Source organism: Carya illinoinensis, chromosome 16 (assembly GCF_018687715.1).
Source record: "Carya illinoinensis cultivar Pawnee chromosome 16, C.illinoinensisPawnee_v1, whole genome shotgun sequence".
Taxonomy (NCBI): domain Eukaryota; kingdom Viridiplantae; phylum Streptophyta; class Magnoliopsida; order Fagales; family Juglandaceae; genus Carya; species Carya illinoinensis.
Genome location: NC_056767.1, coordinates 25,965,512 through 25,990,355, shown reverse-complemented (window position 1 = coordinate 25,990,355; position 24,844 = coordinate 25,965,512). Strand labels below are relative to the sequence as shown.

Below are 24,844 nucleotides of genomic sequence, written 5' to 3'. Positions count from 1 at the left end.
AAATCAAGATCAAGAATTGCATAGCCCTGAAATCCTTGCCAGAGTCATTGATGTACAACAGCACTCGTCTTAAGTTGATTCGAATTGTAAAATGTGATTTGCTAAAGCATATTGCAAGACGCCAGCTACCTCCAACTCTAGAGCGGATAGAGGTAAGTGAATGCAAGGACCTGCAGTATTTGCTGGACGATATTGCTGATACCAGTAGTAGCAGCAACACCACATCTCATCTTCAGTACTTGAAAATTCAGCGATGTCCATCTCTCGAATCCTTGACAAGCAGCGGAGAATTACCTGCATCACTCAAACACGTTGATTTGTTGAAGTGTAAAAAGCTAAAGTCAGTAGCGGACAGGTTACATCATTACTCGTGTCTTGAATGCATTGTCATCGTATGTTGTGAAAACCTTGAATACTTACCCAGAGACGTACACACTCTCAGCACTCTTCGTGAAATTGATATTACGGATTGTCCGAGTCGTAGTTTCTCCTTGGGCGAAGAGTGGCTCCCTGCCAACCTGAGAGCGCTTCATGTATCTGGCTGTAAGAAAATGCTGGCCCTACCCAAAGGTATACACAACCATACCTCTCTTCAAAGTTTGACACTACACCATTGTCCAGACGATGTATCCTTTCCGGGAGAAGGTTTTCCCACCAACCTAAAATTACTTTCTATATCTCATCTCAAAATCATTGATGCCTTGTTGGAATGGGGGTTGAACAAACTTACCTCTCTTAATAAACTTGAAATTAGTGGATGTCCACATCTGGTGTCCTTTTCAGATCAGATGAAGTTGCCTAAATCTCTGTCAAGTCTCACCATATCACACTTTACGAATCTGCGAAGCCTATCTTCTGAGGGCCTTCAAAACCTCACATCTCTTAATGAACTTATTATCTTTTGAGTGCGGAAAGTTGACTTCCTTTCAAAAGAATGGCCTACCTCCCTCACTCTCGAAACTTTATATTAGTAGGTGCGAAAAGCTCTTGTCCTTTCCAAAGAAACCCCTGCCGGCCTCACTGTTGCAACTTTATATATATCAATGTCCTCTATTAGAAAAACACTGTAAGAAAGGTGGAGAAGAGTGGTGGAAGATATCTCATGTCCCTTGCGTTAGATTCAATTCATATCATTGATTGTCATGATCTCCATCGAATGTGGTTATTGAAGAGATCCGGTTGCTGGTATTTATCAAGTCTGGATAGTTTTGCACAAAAGTGGGAGCATATATGCACATATAGTCATCACACCCTCAGTTTTAAATGATGAAGATAATCCTCCTCGACACGATATTGATGGTAATGTTTTGCTCTTTTTTCTGGTTTATTTATTTTTAAAAAGGGGAACTGATTAATTTTAGTCTTATGATTGACTGGTTACATTTATCAGATCTCCTTTGTCCCGGTCTGGTAAAGGGATTATGCCAGCACAGCATTCTTGGGAATGAACTGATCAAGAAAATGAATATGAATTAGAGGTATGTTTTACAGCTGATCATGCAGCATCATAGTCTTTAAGAACGCCATCCGTGGGGTCAAGTTTAATAATTATTTTTAATTTGTATATAATAAATATTTTTCTGTTTATAGTAATACACCAAAAAAATATTAACTTTTTTTAATGGCAAAGTTTAAAATGGTTTCACATCAAGATGCCAAAAGACCAATACAAGGATATATGCAATGACAAAATCAGCCTCCAACTATGGGATTACATTGATAGTTGTGTGATCTCAGGACATTATCTCTAGTGTCATTACAGGTGCACTGAGCGTGCTATTTATTTGTATAGCTTGTATAGCATATTCTGTAATGATCCTTTTAGGAATTGCTGTGATGTAACTAAGGAAATGGATGGAGTTGTAAAAGATGGCTGCTGTGATGAAAATAAGGAAGGTATGGAAGGTGTTTGTGAAAATGATAAAGAGAGTCACAAGTATATTGATAAGGGATTCTTCGAGGGAACCCTACCTCCTTACAAATCCAAACTATTGACAATTTCCTAGATACCTGTTCCCTTCTCTCGGCTCTCCCTTATACCATACAGTAGTGACAACATATGCCATAACAGAAAAGGAAATAACTGTAAAATGATCGATAAAAACAATAGTACTAAATGAAAGACTAAGGGACCCAAAACGCACACTTCAACTAAATGCACAGCTTAGACTTAAGAAACCCACATAACTATTTTATTCTCCCAAGCTTCAACGACAACGTTTCTCTTCAAGCTTCACGATGCCGTTTCTTAAGCCTCAACTTCAGACGGCAATGTTTCATCTTAGGTTCATGACAATCTCCTCCCTTAAAGAACCTTGTCCTCAAGGTTTAGAGTAAAGAACAGCTTCCATACTAGTTCCACCTAAATTTTCCACTCCAGCAGCACAAGAACTTGCCTTGCCTTGTCTTACTCCATTTGATGTAGTCCCTACTTCTACGAGCCAAATGCTTTCAAATGTCCATCCACCGGGGTCAAAAACAAGGATAATCTTTATATTATGATACATTTCCACTTTCATCTTTATAGCCTCCTTGAAAGAAGAAGCACCCATAAGAAGCACGAGCTCCAGCGTGTTGGGAGCTGTTCTGGCCCAGAAACGAATCTAAATAAAGGAGGGACGAAATTTAACGTGGTTCGGCAACTGCCTACGTCCACAGAAGCTGTAATTTCACTATGAAATTGATTTTTACAGAAACTCTCTCTCACCCACTCTCTGTTTCTCTCTTCTGTCTCTCCCACTCTCTGTCTGCACGCTACACTTTCGCTGCACTTAAGCTCTCCTATTTATAGGAGAGCATATCAGAACTATGCAGCAAATTGCTGCATGATTTTAGGAAGATGTGGGGAGGTGCCTAACAAAAGCACCGAACGGTGCCTTCGGTGCCTAACATGCCAAAATAGTAAACGGTGCATGGCACCGTTTACTTCTTTGTCTCCATCTGCAACAATCTCCCACTTGGAGACAAATGAGTCTACATATCTTCATAGCAATTATCACAGCAACTTCAAATCATGCCTTTAAGTACGGAGGCCAACTGAAGCTATACACAGCTTCAGTTTGTCAACAGTAACTACTTTTGTAAACATGTCTGCTGGGTTTTCTGCTCCTCGAATCTTCTCAAGTATCAGCTGTCCACTATCGAGAAGAGATCGGATAAAATGGTATCGCAACTGTATGTGTTTTGTTCTGGAATGAAAGGCTGGATTCTTTGCAAGAAAAATAGCACTCTGACTATCACTGTGCAGAATGCCTTTTTCATTCTTCTTTCCCAATTCCTCCAAGAATGACTGCAACCAAACCATTTCCTTCCCTGCTTCAGTTATAGCAACGTATTCCGCTTCTGTAGTTGAGAGAGCAACAATCTTCTGTAACTTAGAAGCCCACGATACAGCTGTACCACCCAGCGTATACACAAATCCAGTAGTACTTTTCCTGCTGTCAACGTCACCTGCTAAATCAGCATCTACATATCCCTGTAGTTTTAAACCTGCTTTTGTAAAGCATAATGACGTATCTGAAGAGCCTTGTAGATATCTCAAAATCCACTTAACTGCTTCCCAATGCTGCTTTCCTGGATTACTCATGTACCTGCTCACAGCTCCCACTGCTTGTGCAATATCTGGCCTTGTACAGACCATGGCGTACATAAGACTACCAATAGCAGATGCATAGGGTATTCTGTCCATGCATTCTTGCTCTTCCTCCGTCTTTGGCGACTGATCCTTAGTTAGTCGAAAGTGACTAGCTAAAGGTGTGCTCACTGGTTTCGCCTTGTCCATGTTAAACCTTTTGAGCACCTTCTTTACATACTCCTCCTGGGAGAGCTTGAGAGTATCATTAGACCTGTCTCTAATAATTCTCATACCAAGGATTTGTTTTGCAGCACCCAAATCCTTCATCTCAAATTGCTTTGACAACTGCTTCTTCAGTTTATTGATCTCCTCGATGCTTGACCCTGCAACGAGCATATCATCCACATACAACAGTAGGATAATATAAGAGTTGTCAAAGTTCTTCATATAGCAACAATGGTCAGCCTGCAGTCTTGTAAATCCATTACTGCACATGAAGTTGTCAAACTTCCGGTACCATTGTCGTGGAGCTTGTTTTAGGCCATACAAGCTCTTCTTCAGTTTGCAAACTAGATTCTCTTTTCCCTTCACTGAGAATCCTTGTGGCTGGTGCATATAAATGTCTTCCTCCAAATCACCATGAAGGAATGCAGTCTTCACATCTAACTGCTCAAGATGTAGATTCTCTGCAGCCACAATTGCCAACACTAGCCTGATCGTAGTCAATTTTACAACTGGGGAGAAAATGTCTGTGTAGTCGACACCTTCTTTTTGTTGAAACCCCTTCACGACCATTCTGGCTTTGTAGCGCTTGCTACCATTGTGCTCTTCCTTAATTCTGTACACCCATTTATTGTGCAAAGCCTTCTTGCCTTTTGGAAGCTTAGTTAGCTCCCATGTCTGATTTGACATCAGTGACTCCATCTCATCTTGCATGGCTTTCTCCCACTTGATCGAATCTTCAATTTGTAGAGCTTCATCATAACTTTCTGGTTCACCACTATCTGTTAGCAAGATGTAGTATAGAGATGGTGAGAACCGCTGTGGTGGCCTGATTGTCCTTGAAGATCTTCGAATAACAGTGAGTGGTGTACGTTGTTCGATCTGTGGATCATCATTCTCTTGATCCTCGTTTTGATCAGTGTTGACTCGAGTAACATCAAAGTCAACAACCTCAGGTTTCTTTGGCTGCTCCTCAGGTTCAGCTTGTGACCTAGCTTTGTACAGAATCTGCTCATTGAAAATCACATTTCTACTTCTGATGATTTTGCGATTTTTATCATCCCAAAATCGATAGCCAAATTCTTCATCACCATAACCGATAAAAAAACATTTTCTAGATTTGGCTTCTAACTTGTTACGATCAGCAGAATCTATGTGAACATATGATACACAGCCAAAAACTTTCAAATGGGAAAGATTTACCTTCTTTCCGCTCCAGACTTCCTCTGGTAGATCAAACTTTAAGGGAACTGAAGGTCCCCGATTAATCAAATAGGCTGCAGTGTTAACTGCATCAGCCCAAAAACATTCAGGCAATCCTGAATTCAGCCTCATGCTTCTGGCACGTTCGTTGAGAGTTCTGTTCATGCGTTCAGCTATGCCATTCTGCTGCGGTGTCCCGGGAATAGTCTTCTGAAATCTAATCCCATTTGCAGCACAGAATTCTTTGAACCCTCCGTCGATGTACTCTCCTCCATTGTCTGACCTCAGACATTTTAACTTCAAGCCTGTTTCATTTTCAACCATGGCTTTCCACTTCTTGAAAGTATCAAATGTGTCAGATTTATTTTTCAAAAAATAAACCCATACTTTCCTGCTTGAGTCATCAATAAAGGAAACATAGTACCGCGATCCTCCAAGAGAAGCAACTGGGGATGGCCCCCACAAATCTGTGTGCACCAACTCCAACTTTGTAGATTTTGGAGTTCTACCATTTTTCAGGAAACTAACTTTTTTCTGTTTCCCAAAAATGCAACCTTCACACATGTCGAAATCAGTTGATTCCAACTTTGGTAACTTCCCCTTGGATAATAGAATTTTCATTCCTTTCTCACTCATGTGACCAAGCCTTTGATGCCATAGGTTGGCATTTGCATCAGCAATTGCAATAGTATCTCTAATACTTGAAGTCATGTATAGAGTACCTGTTTTTGTGCCTCGAGCTACTACCATAGCTCCTTTTGTTATCTTCCATGTGCCACCGGTAAATAGTACCGAATGCCCGTCAGCATCAAGTTGTCCTACAGAAATCAGGTTCCTCATGAGTTTGGGAACATGTCGCACCTTCTGTAGCAACCATGCACTTCCATTGGGCAGATTGATTGGTACATCTCCCATGCCTTCGATTTCCAACGCTTCTCCATCTGCTAAGTACACCTTCCCGAAATCACCAGTGACATAATTCTGCATGATTTCTCTGTGTGCTGTAGTGTGGAACGAAGCTCCTGAATCTAACACCCAAGATTCAATTTGATTGTCGACTGAAAGAAGTAAGGCATCTTGGAGATCTTCTGTTGTGGCATTAACAGAATCATGCTCATTCTTCTTCTTTGCTTCTTTGCAATTATTTTTGAAGTGGCCAATCTTGCCACAATTCCAGCACTGTACTTGTTTTCCGGACCTTGATTTACTTCTGCCTCTTCGGGACTTCGATCTGCCCCGATTTGAACTTCTACTAGCTCCTCTACCTCTCGTCTCGAGATTTAAGGCAGAACTGGAAGTTGATGCTTCTCCTGTATCTCTTCTGCGAACTTCCTCGCTAAGAATATGGTCCCGGATTTCTTGATACTTCATCTTTGTTTTGCCATAAGAATTGCTAATAGCTGTTCTCATGGCCTCCCAGCTTTTTGGCAATTGAGCCAGAGCAATTAGTGCACGTACTTCATCATCAAATTCAATCCCCACTGAAGCTAATTGATTGATGATGGTGTTGAACTCATTCAGATGTTGAATAACTGGAGTTCCTTCTGCCATTCTCAAGTAGAATAGCTTGTACATCAGATGCACTTTGTTATTGGCTGATGGCTGCTCGTACATATCCGATAGAGCTTTCATCAAATCCGCCGTGGTCTTCTCCTTTCCCACATTGTGTGCAACTGATCTTGACAGTGTTAGTCTAATGACTCCCAACACTTGTCTATCAAGGAGACTCCAATCTTCATTGCTCATGTCATCTGGCTTTCTTCCTAGGAGTGGAAGATGTAGTTTCTTCCCATAGAGATAGTCTTCTATCTGCATTCTCCAGTAGCCAAAGTCTGTACCGTCAAATTTCTCGATACCAGCACCTTTAGCTTCTTCTCCAGCCATGAGTTCAAATTTAAACAAAGATCACCGCTGCGTCCGAAACACTCGAATTAGCTGGAAACGAGTCCGGAATGATCCAAATAGTTTGTCAGCACTATTTGATCGTCGCGATGGAACTCCAACTGGCGTGATCTAGCCCAAATTGATCTGCAACACGTGGATGGTTCAGATCCAATATACTGACGCCGAATATCAAAATTTCGACCGTACGGATGAGTCCGGAATGATCCAAATAGTTGGAAAGCACTATTTGATCGTCGAAATTGGACTCCGAATGGCTTAGATCTAGCCAAAAACAGATCTGAAAAAACGGACGGCCTTGATCTGTCTGGCGCGTGAGATGCACGCGCTGTACAGTGAGCGTGGTGAAGCACGTGGCGCGTGGGATGCACGCGCTGTACAGTGCGCGTGGCGCGTGATACGCACGCGCTACAGTGCTGTGCGCGTGGGGAGAGTGAGGCGCGTGTGCAACACGCGCAGAACCTCTGTAGGGCGCGTGGGGGCGCGTGAAGCGCGTGTCCGTCACGCGTCTTCAACCTCTGGCGCGCGTGGGGGCGCGTGAGCGCGTGTGTTGCACGCGTCTTCAACCTCTGGAGCGCGTGGTGCGCGTGGATTTGCAGCAGATGCACGCGCCGATCTTCTAGGGGCGCGTGTAGCCTCGTCCGACCTCCGTTTTCGATTCCGTTTGCGGCAACGGATTCGTCTCGGCGCGAGGAACACCGTGGAGTTGTCAAAAATTGATTTTGAACAACTTGAATTTTCGGACAGATTGAACCGGTGCTCTGATACCAGTTGTTGGGAGCTGTTCTGGCCCAGAAACGAATCTAAATAAAGGAGGGACGAAATTTAACGTGGTTCGGCAACTGCCTACGTCCACAGAAGCTGTAATTTCACTATGAAATTGATTTTTACAGAAACTCTCTCTCACCCACTCTCTGTTTCTCTCTTCTGTCTCTCCCACTCTCTGTCTGCACGCTACACTTTCGCTGCACTTAAGCTCTCCTATTTATAGGAGAGCATATCAGAACTATGCAGCAAATTGCTGCATGATTTTAGGAAGATGTGGGGAGGTGCCTAACAAAAGCACCGAACGGTGCCTTCGGTGCCTAACATGCCAAAATAGTAAACGGTGCATGGCACCGTTTACTTCTTTGTCTCCATCTGCAACACAGCGTTGCAAGTTGCCCATCTTTAGATTGGGCCTACCACTCTCTTGTAATTGGTTCACAGCTATTCATATCTGAAAAAAATGACAAGTCCTTGCTTGTGTCCACATCACGCATAATGGCATAAATGACTTCTTCACTACTTGTCTCAATTTCATCAGCCAAGGCATCTCGTATCTCCTCACTTCTTGGATTTTACCGCATAGAGATTGAGTCCGACTCCCAACTTCTTGTAAACTGGATTACTAGAGGGAGCTGCAACATTTGGTATTTAGAAGAGTTCTGGGACGAGCTTCAAGACAATCTTTCTAATATGGAGTATACGATGAAACATGTTTTTCGAGAAAGAAATGCAGTGGCTGATTTTCTTGCTAAGCAGGGAGCTGGGGGATTTAACGCGGATTGGTTTGATGCTCATGATCTTCTGCCCAGCCCTCTTCGGGGACTCCTTCGCATGAATAGACTTGGTCTTCCTTACCTGCGAACCATGTAGTGCTCTCCCAGGTTTGTCTTTCTTTTTAGCTCTTTGTTTTACCCTCTGGTTTTTCTGTGCTTTTTTCTTGCAGGTTCTTGATCGTGTTTCGCCCTTTAGTTTGTGCTTTGGTCTGTCCTATAATGTTTATTTGGCCATTATAGTTTTTGATGCCTGGGTTTTGGACTTATTGTGTATTTGTAACCCTCAGGCGTCGGGTTGTTACCACGGTTTTCCTCCGCCAAAAGTGAGGGCTTATTAATAAAATTGGGGTACCGTTCTCTTTCCAAAAAAAAAAAAAAAAAAGTATCTCCTCACTTCCTATATATCCACTTCCGTTTTGATCAAAAAATTCAAAGGCTTTGCGAACGTACCCATCATCCTTGTAATTTACTCGTATTGCATCTTGCTCCATTCCTACAGCTCGCAGCAAGTTGCAGAAAATTACAGTAACGCTCTATCACCCATATTGCATTGTTTGTACCAGCTAGCAACAAGTCCAACCCAAATTCTTCCATCCTCTTCATTGTTGGGTTCATAATATATTTATCATCTACAAGTTTAACATGTACTCCACCATCCCCTCTAAGATCAAAATCAATATAAAAATAGTGAAATACATTATCCCCTTCCTCTATCAAAGGGCCACAAGCCATATTCTTCTATCAAATGATATTTCCAAAGCTTAAGTAATTTTATCCCATACCATCCAAAAACAACCTTACTAACTTTGTAAGAAGCTTCACCTAGAACCTGGGTATCCCACTCTTGTTTTACTACTTCCCAGCTATTAAAAAAAAATGACAAGTCCTTCCCTTGGTTCCCTCCTTATGCGTACCCTGAAATCATAACATTCCAAAACCCCACATATATTCGAGGCATTTTCTCAAACTACTCTTTCGCATCAAATAAACACCCCATTACTCTTCTATACCCAAATTCATCCATGGGATCCACCGATAGACAAGCAAGCCCCTGCCCGAAACACACCCCACTAACCATGAAAAACTCAAGGAAATAAATATTATTGCAATAAAAGCATCAAATCGACTCACTTCTTTGATACCATGCTTGAGAATTGGATTGTGATATGAAAATAATGCAAGTGGGCAAGATAAATGTGGAACCTCATCGCGGCCTTTTGAAAACCATCAAGAGTTAGTTTCAAACCAACAGACCTTCCAATAGAAATCAAGTGTAATACAGCATGTGTAGAGCCACCTAGTGCAATGACAATAACCATAGCATTACGTAGGAATTTTGGAGTGATAGGATCTCGTGGTTTCAAGTCCATCTTTAGTAATTCCAAAAGATACCTTCCTGCTAAATGGCACTCATCCAACTTCAATGGATATTCAACAGGTGTTGAAGAGCTATAAGGCAGACACATTTCCATTGCTTCAATAGCAGAAACCATGGTGTTGGCCGTATACATCCCACCACAAGCCTTTGCTCCAGGGCATGAATTACGAACAACAATGATCTTCCTCTACTCATCAGTTATGGATCCACTAACAAATTCTCCAGAACACTGAAAAGCAGAGACAAGATCATAAGAATGGCCTTGAAAATTACCAGCATCCTCTTGTGCATGAGCTTTTAACTTTTCAAGAATGGTTTCAAGGAGAAGAAGGTAAGAAACTTCTTCAATAAAGACCCATCTGACAAGAACTCGATCAAATGAAGAAAGAACTTGAAAACAGAGGAAAGGAAAGGAATTCTGAATTGTATTTTAGCCTTTTATACTTTGGACTTTAATTCCATATTATTTATATGTGATGCAATACTCCAACCCCCTCCCCCCCCCCAATTCATCTTGCGAAGAGTATGGTGAAAAGGCAATGATCCAAGTAGCTTTGTGAGTATATCTGCCAACTGTAGCTGAGAGGGAATATAAAACAACTTGATGAGCTTTTCCTGCAGCTTCTGTTGAACTAAATGGCAATCAATTTGTATGTGCTTGTTTCTCTCATGTTGTACTAGGTTTGTCACAATGGATATAGCAGATTTGCTGTTTGTATACATGAGTGTTGGTTGAGAGTGATCAATCTGCAAGTCTTGTAGTGCATAGATTAACCATTGTATTTCACAAGTTGAAGTTTCAATAGCCCTGTACTCTGCTTCAGCAGAGGATCGACTTATGGTGGCCTGCTTTTTGGACTTCCATGAGATCAAATAATTTCTCAAGAACACTGCAAAACCTGTTATGTTTTCCCTGGTATCGATGTAGCCTGCCCAGTCACTATCTGAGAAGGCTTTTAACTGTAGTTCTAAGGATGAAGGGAAGAATCAACCCTGTCCAGGTGTGGCCTTTAAGTATCTAAGTACCCTCACTGCTGCTTTGTGGTGATTGACTGTCGATTTTGCCAGAAATTGGCTCAAAACTTGGACAGAATAGGCAAGGTCTGGTTTGGTAATTGTTAAGTATAACAATCTACCAACCAGTTTTCTATAAGCTGATGGATCTTCATATGATTTTGAATCATCAATAGTCAATTTAAGATTAGATTACATAGTAAATGCTGCAAGTTTGGAACCAATGAGGCCAGTATCTTGTAGCGTGTCTAGTGCATATTTTTGTTGGCAAAGAGAGATCCCAGTGTGAGATCTTGCTACCTCTAGTCCAACAAAATATTTCAATGGCCCCAAGTCTTTAATTGTAAATTGATCATCTAGAAACTCCTTCAATAGTTCAATATCTTGTAAATTATCACTGGCTAATAATATATCATTGAAATATACTATCAATGCCATAAAGGATGTTGCTGAATTTTTGATGAACAATAAACAATCAGAGATAGCTTGAGAGAAACCATTGCTTATGAGAGAGTTAGACAGTTTTTCAAACCACTGTCTAAAGGCTTGTTTAAGACCATAGAGACTTTTTAAAAGTCTACAAACTTTGTTGTTCTGATTTGGCAGACTAGGACGCAAATCCATGTAAACCTTTTCATGTAGTTCACCATGTAAAAATGCATTGTTCACATCTAATTGATGAATATACCAATTCTTAATTGCAACAACAGCAAGTAGAAGTCTAATAGAAGTAATCTTAGCAACAGGTGAGAGGGTCTCAAAAAAAATCTAAGCCTTCTTGTTGAGTGTAACCTTTTGCCACTAATATTGCTTTATGTCTCTCTATTGTTCCATTAGTTTTGTATTTGATTATAAACATCCATTTACAACCAATGGTCTATTTATGTTTAGGTAAAGTAACAAGCTCTCCTGTTTTGTTTAACTCTAAAGCATTAAGTTCATTTTTCATAGCCTTTTACCATTTTGGAAATTGAGCAGCTTGTTTATATGTTTTGGGTTCTAATGAAGTTGTGATAGAAGCAAGGAAGGTGAAATGAAAATGGAGTAGAAATTACCTTGTCTAGAACCATTAGCAGAAGAAGTTGAAGGAGCTGCATTTGAAGAAACTTCACTACAATAATAGTCCTGCAGGAAATGAGGTGCTTGTCTAAGTCGAGTAGATTTTCTGAGTTGTTAAGGATTATTGGAAATCTGACTGTTCTGAGGTATAGGGGAATTTTGATGGTCATCATTATGGTCATCATCAATATGTGAAGTTGATAATACAGGTTGATTAGCAGCTAGATTACTATGGAAAATATCATAACTGTATGGATTTTCTGATGGAGGGAATAGAAAGGTGTGATTTTGACGATCAGGTGGTACAACTGTAAAAGGAAGAATGTTTTCATGAAATATAACATTTCTGGAAATGAAGACTTTCTTAGTATGGAGATCCATTACTTTGTAGCCTTTTATAAGGACAAATTATATTATAGCAATCTTAGACCAAAAACACTCCCTTCACCAGGATTGTTGCACCATATTTTAGAGCATTCTCCCATTTGCTTCCTTTTCCTCTCTTTAGCCAAGTAATAAGCACTTCCAACTGAGAACTTCCCAGTCTCACTTCAATTCCAGATTAACGTATCTTCCCCCCTACCTAAGCTAATGGGTAAACTACATATCAATGCAGCGTCCTCATTACTGACATGCTCCTGTACTACATCTTCCTTCCATACCCTTAAATCTTCTTCAATAAGCTCACTAACTCTTGCACACCGTATATGTAGTTTACATAATGAACATATAGAAATATGATATTAATGAAATAAAGGAGCGAGTCAAGAAGGCTTCCAAGGATCAAGATTATTGGCACTTTCAATATTTCTGTCTCCATATCAATATTCTTGCTTGAGGATATGTGGCACTAATGCCAAGCCACAACTCAAGTCAATAATCTCATAGTTTCTTATCTTCTAGAACCTTTGATAGAAATTCTTAATCCCACATTATGCTACTTTTTTTAATTCTCTAATATTTTTTTCAAATCAGACCTATGTTTTTGGAGAATTTTTCAATAGCCTTGTTACTTGAATCTTATTTCTTTTATATTTAGATATGCACTATGCCAACATAAATCTTAAAGCAACTTTTATTCAATGGTGTGGAGTCAAATGGTGTGGGATTTAATTGGTATTGTTGAGACTGGTTCTGGTAAGACTTTGGCATATCTACTTCCTGGTATCAATAACTACAGTCATTACTCCTATTGCATCACTTTGTTTACATGGCGATTCCATTTGAGTCTAAAGATAAAACAAAATGGGTTATCATCTTGGGTCCTGAATGGATTTTAAGTTGTGTTTTATGTTTTCATAATACTAGTAAAGACTAATCTCTTGTTTAAAGAATGGAAGTTATGATTTGGTTGGTGCGTATTAGATTAGGCTTCGCCAGTTACTTCTTATTGTTGAATTATATTTAGCTGCTTCAATGAAATTAATTAAGGCATGCAACTGTCAAACTTTCGTACAAGTGGATCTCTGACATACCTTTGTACTCGACATATTAATATTAGCAATATTAGTAATTATTTCTGTTGACGACATGTTTCGAGGCCTGGGCAGTAACATGGGCCCACTCTCGGGACCTGCAAGATAGACAAATGATGGACTTGGATGGAGCTCGTGAGTCCTCCGATGCTTAAGTTAGTTGAGGGTTCGGGTGTGTGTTAAGAGTATCTCTAACGAAAAAAAAAATGCTTTTCGTGAAGGGGTTGGGGCATTTATATCTGGCCTGAACCCTGTCTCATCCCTGATCTGGTGATGTCTTGTCATACCGGGGTCGCATGTGGGTATATTCTATCATGCAATAAATGCGATGTGCCTCAGGCTGTCCATGACTGGGTTGGTCATAAATGTGACGTGCCTCAGGTTGCCAATGCTTGGATTGTCCCAACCTCCTTTCTTGGATCTGAGTGACTTGGTCACGTCCCCAATCTAGATACGCTTCGAGGAGGTCAGGGTTCATGATGGGCTTCAGCCCAACCAAGGCCCATACCTTGGAGGCCTCCTTGTCCAACATGGTTCTGGGTCACTAGAAGGTCCTGGGCTAGGCCGCCGAGCCCTAGGGCCTGTTCCTCCCACATTACCCTGTGAAATCTCATCATGGCCACGTGGTGGGATTTCCAAATGAGATGACCTTTCCAATTCTTCAACCGCTTCAGTCAGCCCAAGAGTCGTGCCCTATGGGCTTCTTGTTCTTTTGAGCACCAGTAAAGCATCGGTTCGGCTTCCATGCCACCTGTCCCCTATTGGACATGCATCTCCTCATTTCCTGCCCGTCCCATACCTGACAGCAGTGGACGGAACTGTTGGGCTGCACGTCTGCTGGTCTCCTCGAGACCTTACTGGGCCGTGCTGTACACGCGCCTGTCATTTCTTCGTTACTCATGACGGTTGGGGATTAGCACATCTCTTCATTGCCGTCAGCCATGTCGGTGCCACTTCGTTTCCCTCACCTTGCCCCATCGTTCTAGCTATTTAAAACCCTGGGTTTGCCTTCCTCCTCTACATTTTTGCAACTTCCTCTCTCCGAGCGCTTCTTTCCCTCAGTCTCCCAAAACTTCTTCCTTCCCCTTTGGAGTCTCACATCTCTCTCCTTTTGTCCTCAGTCCTCCACTGACATCCCTGGTCCTTCTTATGACGGTCAAAGCTGGATCTCCGTGGTCACTAGCAGGGATCTTCAATCTCTCCAGATGGAGTTTAGCATTCCTCATTCAGTTGTTCTGGAGAATCCCCGACCGTTGGAACATGTTGTGTCCTCTTCGGGACTAGCGTCTCAGGTCACCCTCTACTCTGCGATCTTCACTTGTGGAGTCCACCTCTCGTTCTACCGCTCTATCTGGGAGGTCCTCCATTACCTGGGGCTGGCTCCTGCCCATCTCATCCCAGTGGCTGGAGATTGCTGATGTCTACTTGTGTGATTGCCAGGGAGGTGGATTCCTACCAAAAGGCTCAGGAGTTTCTGTCAATATACCAGATCAATCGTCATCCGGGTAGCTTGTGCGGGTTCCAGGCTAGGGTCCTTGGTCGAAGGATCGCAACACTGGAGTCCCGTCACTCAAGCGTCAAGGACCACACGAAGAGGTTCTTCTTTGTCTCTGGTTTGGGTTAAGAGTTTCCCGAAGAAGAGCAAGCTCAAGGGGAGTTTCCCATTCAGGTCAACTGCGGGCTCCTCCCCTTTGCACAAAGCATGGAGATTCGACTGACTCTTGAGGAGGAGACTCATGTTGAGAAGGTGATCAATTGGGCTCGGAAGCACAAGTACGAGTTGAATACCGACATTGCCCTCTCCAACCCCTATGTGCTGGAGTATTACCAATTGCCGAGCGGCTCACCCTGCAGCATTCGGGGATCTTCACCCCGTGGACAAAAGAGGGCGACCGAACCCACCCAGCAAGAGGCTAGGTGGTTGAAAGCTCGCCATGACTCATTTCCTGAGTCCTTGAATGGTGATGATTCCCAAAAATGCTTTCACTACAGCAAGGAACAGGTCGAGCCCTCTTCTGTCAGGGTTCCTCCTCCACCCACCTAGGGGAGAACGACATCTTATCCTACCGGACCAAGCAACGTGGTCGGCGTATCTTCCTCATCGGCTTCTCGGCCAGCAGCACATCGAACAGTTGGAGGAGGAGGCCACTAGATGAGATCGCCAAAAGGCAAACCTGAGGCAGGAGCTCGACACTGCCATGGACAACGTGTCTCAACTAGCCAACCATAATAGGGAATTAGCGGGAGAGCACGATGCGGCTGTGCAGAAGCTGGTCGTCCAGGAGATCGGATGGGCTCGACACCAAGCCATATTGAGGTAGCTCCATTGGGATCACGCCAGGGCTTGGTGGCAGCATTTACGACTGTTGTCTTTTAGTTTCGGGAGCCTAGGAAACGTTCAAGCCTTGAGGGGGAGGTACAGAGACTGAAGTGGGAGGTGTCCAAAAGGATCGAGACCCTTTTGTCATAGGACCTCTCCATCATAGGGCCCGTATTCAAAACTGTAACGCCATCCGGGACACGGCTTGGTCATTCGGCTACTGGGAAGGCCTTGAGCGATTAAGGAAGCATTGGCTGGAGTTCCCAGAAGAGGACTTGCACAAGCTGGAGCTGCAGTCACTCAAGCCGAACCCCAAGATGTGGGCTTACTGCAAGAAGATTGGAAGGCTGAGGCACCCTCCTCTTCCTCCCAGCAGCTTGGCTCTGCCCCTACCTTGACAAGCTCTATATATATACATATATACGTTTACTATTTTTATTTTATTTTGGTGCCCCCTTCGTTTCTTTCTCCCTCTTGTATAAACGGTGCTTTGAATATTCTTATTAATGAAAATATTTATTTTCATAGCAGTGTCACGTTCACCTCACTCTTCATGTTTTAGAAGTAAGAGAGGTAGGCTCGCTTGCACCCATCTGACTGGTTTGACACGATGCCTAGTTGGATGGAGATCAACTTGTCGTGGGGCTCAGCTAGTCTAGGGATTGGACTTTGTTGGATGGGGGTTTCCCAATATAGGGATGTGGCCTTACCCCATGGTTGGTGCGATTGTTAGGACTCGGCTTGGTTGGACGGGGGTCTGCCAATCCAGGGACTTGGCCTTACCCCACAGTTGGTGTGAGTCTAGGAACTCGACTTCGTTGGACGTGGGTCTACCAGTCTAGTGACGTGACTTTACCTCGTGGGTGGTGCGATCTAAGGACTAGACATCATTGGACGAGGGTCTACTAGTCTAGGGTCTGCCAGTCTAGGGACTTGGCCTTACTCCCGAGTTTAAGGACTCGGAGAGTCGAGGGACTCAACTTTGTTGGACAGGGGTCTGCCAGTCTAGGGACTTGGCCTTACCTCCCGGTTGGTACGAGTCTAGAGACTCGACTTTGTTGGATGGGAGTTTGTCAGTCTAGGGACTTGGCCTTACCCCGCTGCTGGTGAGACTCTAGGGATTCAACTTCGTTGAAAGGGAGTATGCCAGTCTAGGGTAAGTGGCATACCCCATGGCTGGTGGGAGTTTAGGGACTCGACTTTGTTAGACGGGGGTCTGCCAATCTAGGGACTTGGCGTTACCCCACGGCAGGTGTGAGTCTAGGGACTCAGCTTCGTTGGATGGGGGTTTGCCAGTCTAGGGACTTGGCCTTTCCCCGCCACTAGTGCGAGTCTAAGGACTCAATTTTGTTGGAGGGAGTATGCCAGTCTAGGGACTCGGCTTATTTGGATGGAGGTATTGCTAGTTTAGAAACTTGACCTTAACCCCCGAGTCTATGGACTCGACTTTGTTGGACAGGGGTCTGCCAGTCTAGGGACTTGGACTTACCCCGCGACTAGTGCGAGTTTAGGGACTCGACTTTGTTGGCCGGGAGTTTGCTAGTCTAGGGACTTCACCTTACCCCGCGGCTGGTGCGAGTCTAGGGATTCAACTTCGTTGAAAGGGGGTATGCCAGTCTAGGGTAAGTGGCCTTACCCTAGACTGGCATACCCCGCGGCTGGTGGGAGTTTAGGGACTTGACTTTGTTAGACGAGGGTCTGCTAGTCTAAGGACATGGCGTTACCCTGTGGCAGGTGCCAGTCCAGGGACTCAACTTCATTGGATAGGGTCTGCCAGTCTAGGGACTTGGCCTTTCCCCGCCGCTAGTGCGAGTCTAGGGACTCGATTTTGTTGGACGGGAGTATGCCAATCTAGGGACTCGGCTTATTTGGATGGGGGTCTACCAGTCTAGGGACTTGGCCTTACCCTTCGAGTCTAGGGACTCGACTTTGTTGGACAGGGGTCTGCCAGTCTAGGGACTTGGACTTACCTCGCGGCTGGTGCGAGTCTACGGACTCGACTTTGTTGGACGGGAGTTTGCTAGTCTAGGGACTTGGCCTTACCCCACGGCTGGTGCGAGTTAAGGGATTCAACTTTGTTGGACAGGGGTATGCCAGTCTAGGGTAAAGCCACTGGTGTGGGTTTAGGGACACGACTTCGTTGAACGAGGGTCTGCCGGTTTAGGGACTTGGTATTACCCCACAGCTGGTGCGAAGTCTAGGGACTCGATTTTGTTGGATGGAAGTCTGCTAGTTTAAGGACTCAGCTTCGTTGGACTAGAGTTTGCCAGTCTAGGGACTTGGCCTTACCCCCCGAGTCTAGGGACTTGACTTTGTTGGATAGGGGTTTGCCAGTCTAGGGACTTGGCCTTACCCCTCGTCTGGTGCGAGTCTAGGGACTCGACTTTGTTGGATGGGAGTCTGCCAGTCTAGGGACTTGGCCTTATCCCGCGGTTGGTGCGAGTCTAGGGATTCAACTTTGTTGGACAGGGGTTTGCCAGTCTGAGGATGTGGCCTTACCCTGCGGCTGGTGCCAACTTAGGGACTCGGCTTTATTGGATGGGGGTCTACCAGTCTAGGGACTTGGCCTTACCCGATGGCTGTTGCGAGTCTAGGGACTCGACTTTATTGGACGGGAGTCTGCCAATCTAGAGACTTGGTCTTACCCAGCGGTTTGTGCGAGTTTAGGGATTTAACTTCATTGGACGGGGGTCTGCCAGTCTAGGGACGTGGCCTTATCCCGTCACTGGTGCCAGCTTAGGGACTCGGCTTTGTTGGACGGGGGTCTGCCAATCTAGGGACTTGGTCTTACCCTGTGGCTGGTGTGAGTCTAGGGACTTGACTAGACGGGGTTCTACCAGTCTAGGGACTTGGCCCTACCCCCCAAGTCTAGGACTCGGCAAGTCTATGGACTCGACTTTGTTTGACGAAAATTTGCCAGTCTAGGGACTTGGCCCTACCCCTGAAGTCTAGGACTCGGCGAGTCTAGGAACTCGACTTTGTTGGACGGGGGTCTGCCAGTTTAGGGAATTTGCCTTACCCCACGGCTAGTGCGAATCTAAGGACTCAACTTTGTTGAATGGGAGTTTGCCAGTCTAGGGGCTTGACCTTACCCCCCGATTGGTGCGAGTTTAGGGACTCAATTTCTTTGGACGGGGTTCTGCCAGTCTAGGGACGTGGCCTTACCCCATGGTTGGTGCGTGTTTAAGGACTTGACTTTGTTGGACGGGTGGGTGCTAGTCTAGGGACTTGGCCTTACCCTGTGGTAGATATGAGTCTAGAGACTCGACTTCATTGGATGGGGGTCGGCCAATCTAGGGACTTGGCCTTACCCTGCGGTTGGTGCAAGTCTAGGAACTCAGCTTCGTTTGACAGGGGTCTTCCAGTTTAGGGACTTGGCCCTACTCCCCAAGTCTAGGTACTCGACTTTGTTGGATGGGAGTCTGCCAATTTAGGTGTGATACCCCGTATTTACGTATATTTTTATTGAAGGATTAGTTAAAATTATTATAATTAGTGGTTCCTTTATTTTAAATTAAACGTGTCTCTCATTGTATTGTTTTATAATTTTCTAAGTTGTGAGATTTAAATAATTTTTTTTCTTGATATTAATTATTATTTCACATTTAAATTAATCTCTTGCTTGAATTGTTTTATTGTTAAGCTTTAACCATTTTATTTTATTAATATTGAGTTACAGTGTTTTAATTTGGCTTTTATTTATTTTATTATGCTCTTTATTTTAAATTAGTTTATTTTTGAATTTTATTATTTTAGTTTACTATGTCACTGCAAGTATTTTGTTTACATTTGCTGTTTTAAAATCTATTTCGTTGGATCTGTTTTGAGACCCAGATTGACAATACTAGATCTCATTTCTTTCCATTCATTTTTCTTTTTTTTTTCTTTTTCTTTTTTTCCTTTTTCTTTTTCCTTCTCTTTTTTTTCTTCTCCCATTTTCTTTTTCCCCTCTGTTTTTCCCCAGGCGTCATGACCTAACCCCCTCTTCCCTCCTATGCATCTCTCTCTCATTGCCATCGGTGCTGCCATGCACCACCGTCCGGCGTCACTGCCCAACCCACAACCTTCCCCACCCTCCGGCGAGCTTAACCAACCCGACCACCACCCCCACGCCCCACCCTCTCTCTCCTTACCGTGTAGAGTCTGATTAGGCTATAAATTCACTGCATCGCCGTGTGCCACCGTCTAGCGCCACCACCATCACCACAACTTGCCCTCCCAACATACTGCACCAATCTTAGCCTCTAGTTCCCAGTCGTTTACTCCCACAAATCCCATCAAGCCGCACGGTCTTAGCCTCCCCGCGCCGCAGTCGTGCCACTATTGGCCACCAGCTCTTCACCACTTCACCAGCAACAGTCCTACTACCTAACCCATCAATCCTCAGCCCCCGATCTGTCACCGGTGAAGCCCAGCTATCTCACTTTCCGTTTTAGCCTTTTTGGCTTTTGACCACCATTTGTGCTGCCACCCAAGGCCAACCATCACTTCCATTAATTTCATCAACACCCATAAGTCCCACCCTAGCCTTCCCTAGTCTTCGTTTGTCCCCATTCAAATTTGGGTATTTTGAGAACCACGGTCACAGTGCAAATCCGCCACCTTTTGTAGCTCAATTATCCTTCGAAAAATATTTTATAGCACTGTAAGTATTTTTCCAAATGACCTTTAAGATTTAAATATATATTACTTTAACAATACTTTGTGATTGGTTTGTTGTGCTGGACTGAGTCTGAGGAGTTCGAGAGTCGGATGGATTGGAGGACGGAGTTGGTTGTATGTTTGGTTGATGTTGGGATCTGTTGGATATTTTTGTGTCTTGTTGTATGCATTGCATAGTGCACACATGATCATATTTGGAAATGAATCCTGGGTTTTCATGTGTTAAATGGATTTTTGGATGCGTGTGTATCATGACCCTAAGTCGGGATAGGGCATTATCTCGGTGGAGCTCCTCTGGTCACTCGGGAGTAGAATATACTGAGTGACATCCCTGGGTTGTCACAAGGTGACAACAGGCTCAGACGATACGGTAATACTATTATGCCGACTTTGTGGCCCCTTTGCTGGCGGGGGCTAGAGGATACCTAGTCATGGTACGCGCTTGGCACAGAGCTGGGTATCGCTCATTATGATGTCACATGCGTGGTTGTTACCTGCAGTGTGGCATTGCCAGGGTGTGTGGATGATCCCTAGGGGAGATCATAGTGCATAAGGATAAAATTGGATATTGGTCTTGACAAATTTGGATAATGGGTCATTTTCTGGGAAAATGACGGGTTTTGATAAATTGGATTTACGTGGACTATTTTATGGGAAATGGTGATTTTTGTGTTGGGCCATTTTCTAGAAAAATTGCGGTTGTTTTAATGTATTTTGGTTTTATGATGTTACTGGAAACTTGTAATCTTTTGATATGCTTGTGTTTAAGCAAGATTATATTTAAACAAATTATGGTACTTACTCGGCTAATTTTTATCATCTGCTGCGTTGTTTTTGGTGTACACTTATTGCATGCACATACACTTGGCACATAATGATGGGATGCGTGACCCGTGTTGTCATCATCCTGATGTTTTGATTTCCACATGTCCGTACGTGGGAGTTGGGGGTGTCACACTAGAGACTTGACCTTACCCCGCAGCTGGTGCAAGTCTAGAGACTCGACTTTGTTGGATAGGGGTCTGCCAGTCTAGAGACTTGGCCTTACCACGCGGCTGGGGCTAGTCTAGGGACTCGGCTTCGTTAGACAGGGATCTGCCAGTCTAGGGACTTGGTCTTACCTCGTGATTGGTGCGATTTTAGGGATTCAACTTTCTTGGATAGGGGTCTGTCAATCTAGGGACTTGGCCTTACCCCGGGGCTGGTGTGAATCTAGGGACTCGGCTTGGTTAGATGGGGTTCTGCCAGTCTAGGGACTTGGCCTTACCCCGCAGCCGGGGTGAGTCTAGGTACTCAACTTTGTTGGGCAGGGGTCTGCCAGTCTAGGGACTTGGCCTTACCACGCGACTAGTGCTAGTCTAGGGACTCGACTTTGTTGGATAGGGGTTTGCCAATCTAGGGACGTGGCCTTACCCCCGACTAGTGCGAGTTTAAGGACTCGACTTTGTTGGACGAACTCGACTTTGTTCCAGGTCTGAGACAACATAGAAGTTTGGGGAGAACACCAATAGAATTTCATTCATTCAGTTCACCTTTGTATACAAGTTACTACCCCCGTCCCTATACAAAATACTTCTTCAAGTGCTCGGTGTTCCAGGGGTGGGGAAGCTCGACCCCTTCACTAGTCTTAAGGTGATATGAGTCTTACCATGTACGAGCCTTCCCACCGGGGTCCCAACTTTCCCTCTTCCTGGTTCGTGACTCCTTTTTGCTTTAGCACTAAATCTCCTACTTTGAATGACCATGGTTTCACCCGTTTGTTAAAGTACTGTTTTGCTTTTGTTTGTTACTTTTTGTGTGCACGGCTACTACTACCCTTTTTTCTTCTAGGTGGTCTAGTTCTTCTGCCTCCCTCCTGCCCTCTAATGATGGGATGGAAGTGTTGTAAGCGAAACATGGGCATCCCGACCTCAACTGGGATTACTGCCTCACTTCTGTAGGCGAGGGCAAAGGGCGTTTCCCTAGTGGGTGTTCGGACTGTGGTTCGAAATGCCAACAAAATGCTCGAGAGCTCGTCCCTAATTTTTTCTTAAAGGTAGAGAGGAGGGTCTTGTTTGTCACCACGGCTTGGCCATTGGCTTGCGGGTGCCTCAGTGATGAGTACTTTACTTTGATTCGAAGCTCCGCACACCAATATCTGTAATGTTGGCAGTTGAATTGCTTCTCGTTATCTGAGACGAAGGCATGTGGTATGCTAAATCCGCAAACAATCGATTTCTAAAGGAACACGTGATAGTCCGTGAGGTGATGCTTGCTAGGGGTTCGGCTTCGACCCACTTCATAAAGTAGTCAACTGCCACTATCACGAACTTGGCCCCTCCTCTGGCTGTTGGGAATGGACCGATCAAGTCGACACCCCATTGTGTGAAGGGCCACTAGGCCGTTATTGATGTTAATTCCTCTGGGAGGCAATGCAGCACTAGTCCGTGTTCTTGGCACTTGGGGCATTTTTTGACGAAGTCTTGTGCATCTTTGAGCAGATGGGGTTAGTATTACCTGGCTCAGGTCACCTTTGCAGCCAGCGCTCGGCCTCCCGTGTGGCTTCCACACACGCCTTCATGAACCTCTACCAGCATGTACTGTGCCTTTCCTAATGTCAAGCACCGGTGAAGGGGCTTGGCGAAACCCCTCTTGTAGAGGACCCTTTCGATCAGGGTGAACCAGGCCACCCTATTCCTAACTTTCCACCCTTCTTCTGGGCAAACAGGCAACATGCCCTCCTGTAAGAAATCCTAATGTCTGTTGCCCATTCAGGGGGACTCCAGGGCAACGACGAGTTGTTCTATTCCGATCGACGAGATGTCAATTGTCCTGATATCGGTCTATTCCGGGAGTAGGGATTCCTCTTGGCTTGACACGACCCTCGCTAGCCAATCTACCTTTTGGTTTTCCACTCTTGGGACTTGCTGGATCTAGAAGTACCAGATGATCGCGTTCATTGCAGACAAGCTGAAGGTATTTCTTCAGTCTATCTCCCTTTTCTACGAATTGCCCAAGCACTTGGTTAATGATCACTTGAGAATCGGCTTTAACATCTACCTCCTCTGCCCCTAGCAATCGAGCCACCACCATTCTCGCCAGGAGCACCTCATACTTGGCTTCGTTGTTGGTTGCCTGAAGGTGAGCTTGGCCGTATAGTTATGTTCCTCTCCTCGTTCCGTTACAACGTGGAACCCTACACCGCCATCAGCCTTGCAGGACGAGCTGTCCACGTAGACCTGGTAGGGTTTCCCTAGGGGTGCCATAGAGGCCTCATCCAGGAAATCTGCAAACTCCACGATGAAGTCTGCCAATACCTAGGCTTTAATCATAGAGCGGGGGCGATACTCAATGTCAAGCTTGCTAAGTTCAATTGTCCACTTAGCAAGTTGCTCGAAGGTGTCTGGTCTCTGGAGGATTTTCTTTAGAGGTAAGTCTGTCAAAACCTTCATTGGATGAGCTTGGAAGTAGGGCCCTAGTCTTCTAGCCGGGACCACCAAGGTGAACACCATCATCTCCATTCGAGCAACACCATCATCTAGTTCATCAAAAAATAATTACAACTTCAGCTTGTTCATCTCTCTACTACTTGAGAACATACAACAACTCAAGTTACTCATCAAAAAATATTTACAACAGCTACTTCATCAAAAAATAATTACAACTTTAGCTTGTTCATCTCTATACAACAGCTCAAGTTACCCATCAAAAAATATTTACAACAGATAGTTCATCAAAAAATATTTACAACTTCAGCTTGTTCATTGATCTATACAACAGCTCAAGTTACCCATCAAAAAATGGTCATTGATCTACTTCAAGTTACCCATCTCTTACTTGACTGGCTCCACAAATCTGGCCAATACGTCATCACTCAAGATATTAGACATCGAGCTGCTCGATTCCCCATTGTTCTTCCCCTTACTCTTCCTATTTTTGTACAAGAGTCCTATGAATGTACCCATTTTCTTCCTGAAATGACAGTACACAACATTAGCCACAAATAATCATCCGATATTTCAATTACCAAATCAAGGCTATATGCTCAATTGATAGCATAAATTAAGATCTGACAAGATTTTAAAAAATGTCAGTTTTTGAAAAAATTCAACGAAAGTATGAAATAGGAAAGTTTGCAATGACACTCCAAGAACTCCTACAAAAGCCAGATGAAGATTGTAGTTGTGATAATTTGGCCAATACACCATGTGACTTATTGAGAAAAGCCTCAAGAGGTGGACGGGATCAATGTTACCCTCCCAGCTCTTATATAGATCAAAATAAGCCCATATTTATGCAATGGATTACATAGGCAAGTCAAATATAAGGGATTCTCTTCCTGCTTATAGAAACCGAAAAGAGTTTCCACTATGTTGATATATTAGTTAGATTAATGCATCAATGAAAGAAAAGAAAGCCATCCAGAGCTCCAGATTGCTTTCTTTTCTAAATAAATATATCCGGCCAACTACTACTAATAGAAACACAATCAACATAATCACTTTAGTTACGTTG

The 24,844-nt window shown here is 44.0% G+C and overlaps 1 long non-coding RNA gene across 2 annotated transcripts; it reads left to right on the top strand.

The window, feature by feature from the left end:
• The first annotated feature begins 13 nt into the window (after positions 1-13).
• Positions 14-9,990, top strand: LOC122298682. 2 transcript variants are annotated; one of them, XR_006239505.1, is made up of 3 exons: positions 14-1,299; positions 1,391-1,478; positions 9,881-9,990. It is a non-coding gene; the product is annotated as an uncharacterized LOC122298682 (long non-coding RNA). The 2 variants fall into 2 exon arrangements; XR_006239504.1 differs by lacking the exon at positions 9,881-9,990 and adding an exon at positions 8,208-8,901.
• Positions 9,991-24,844: the final 14,854 nt, after the last annotated feature.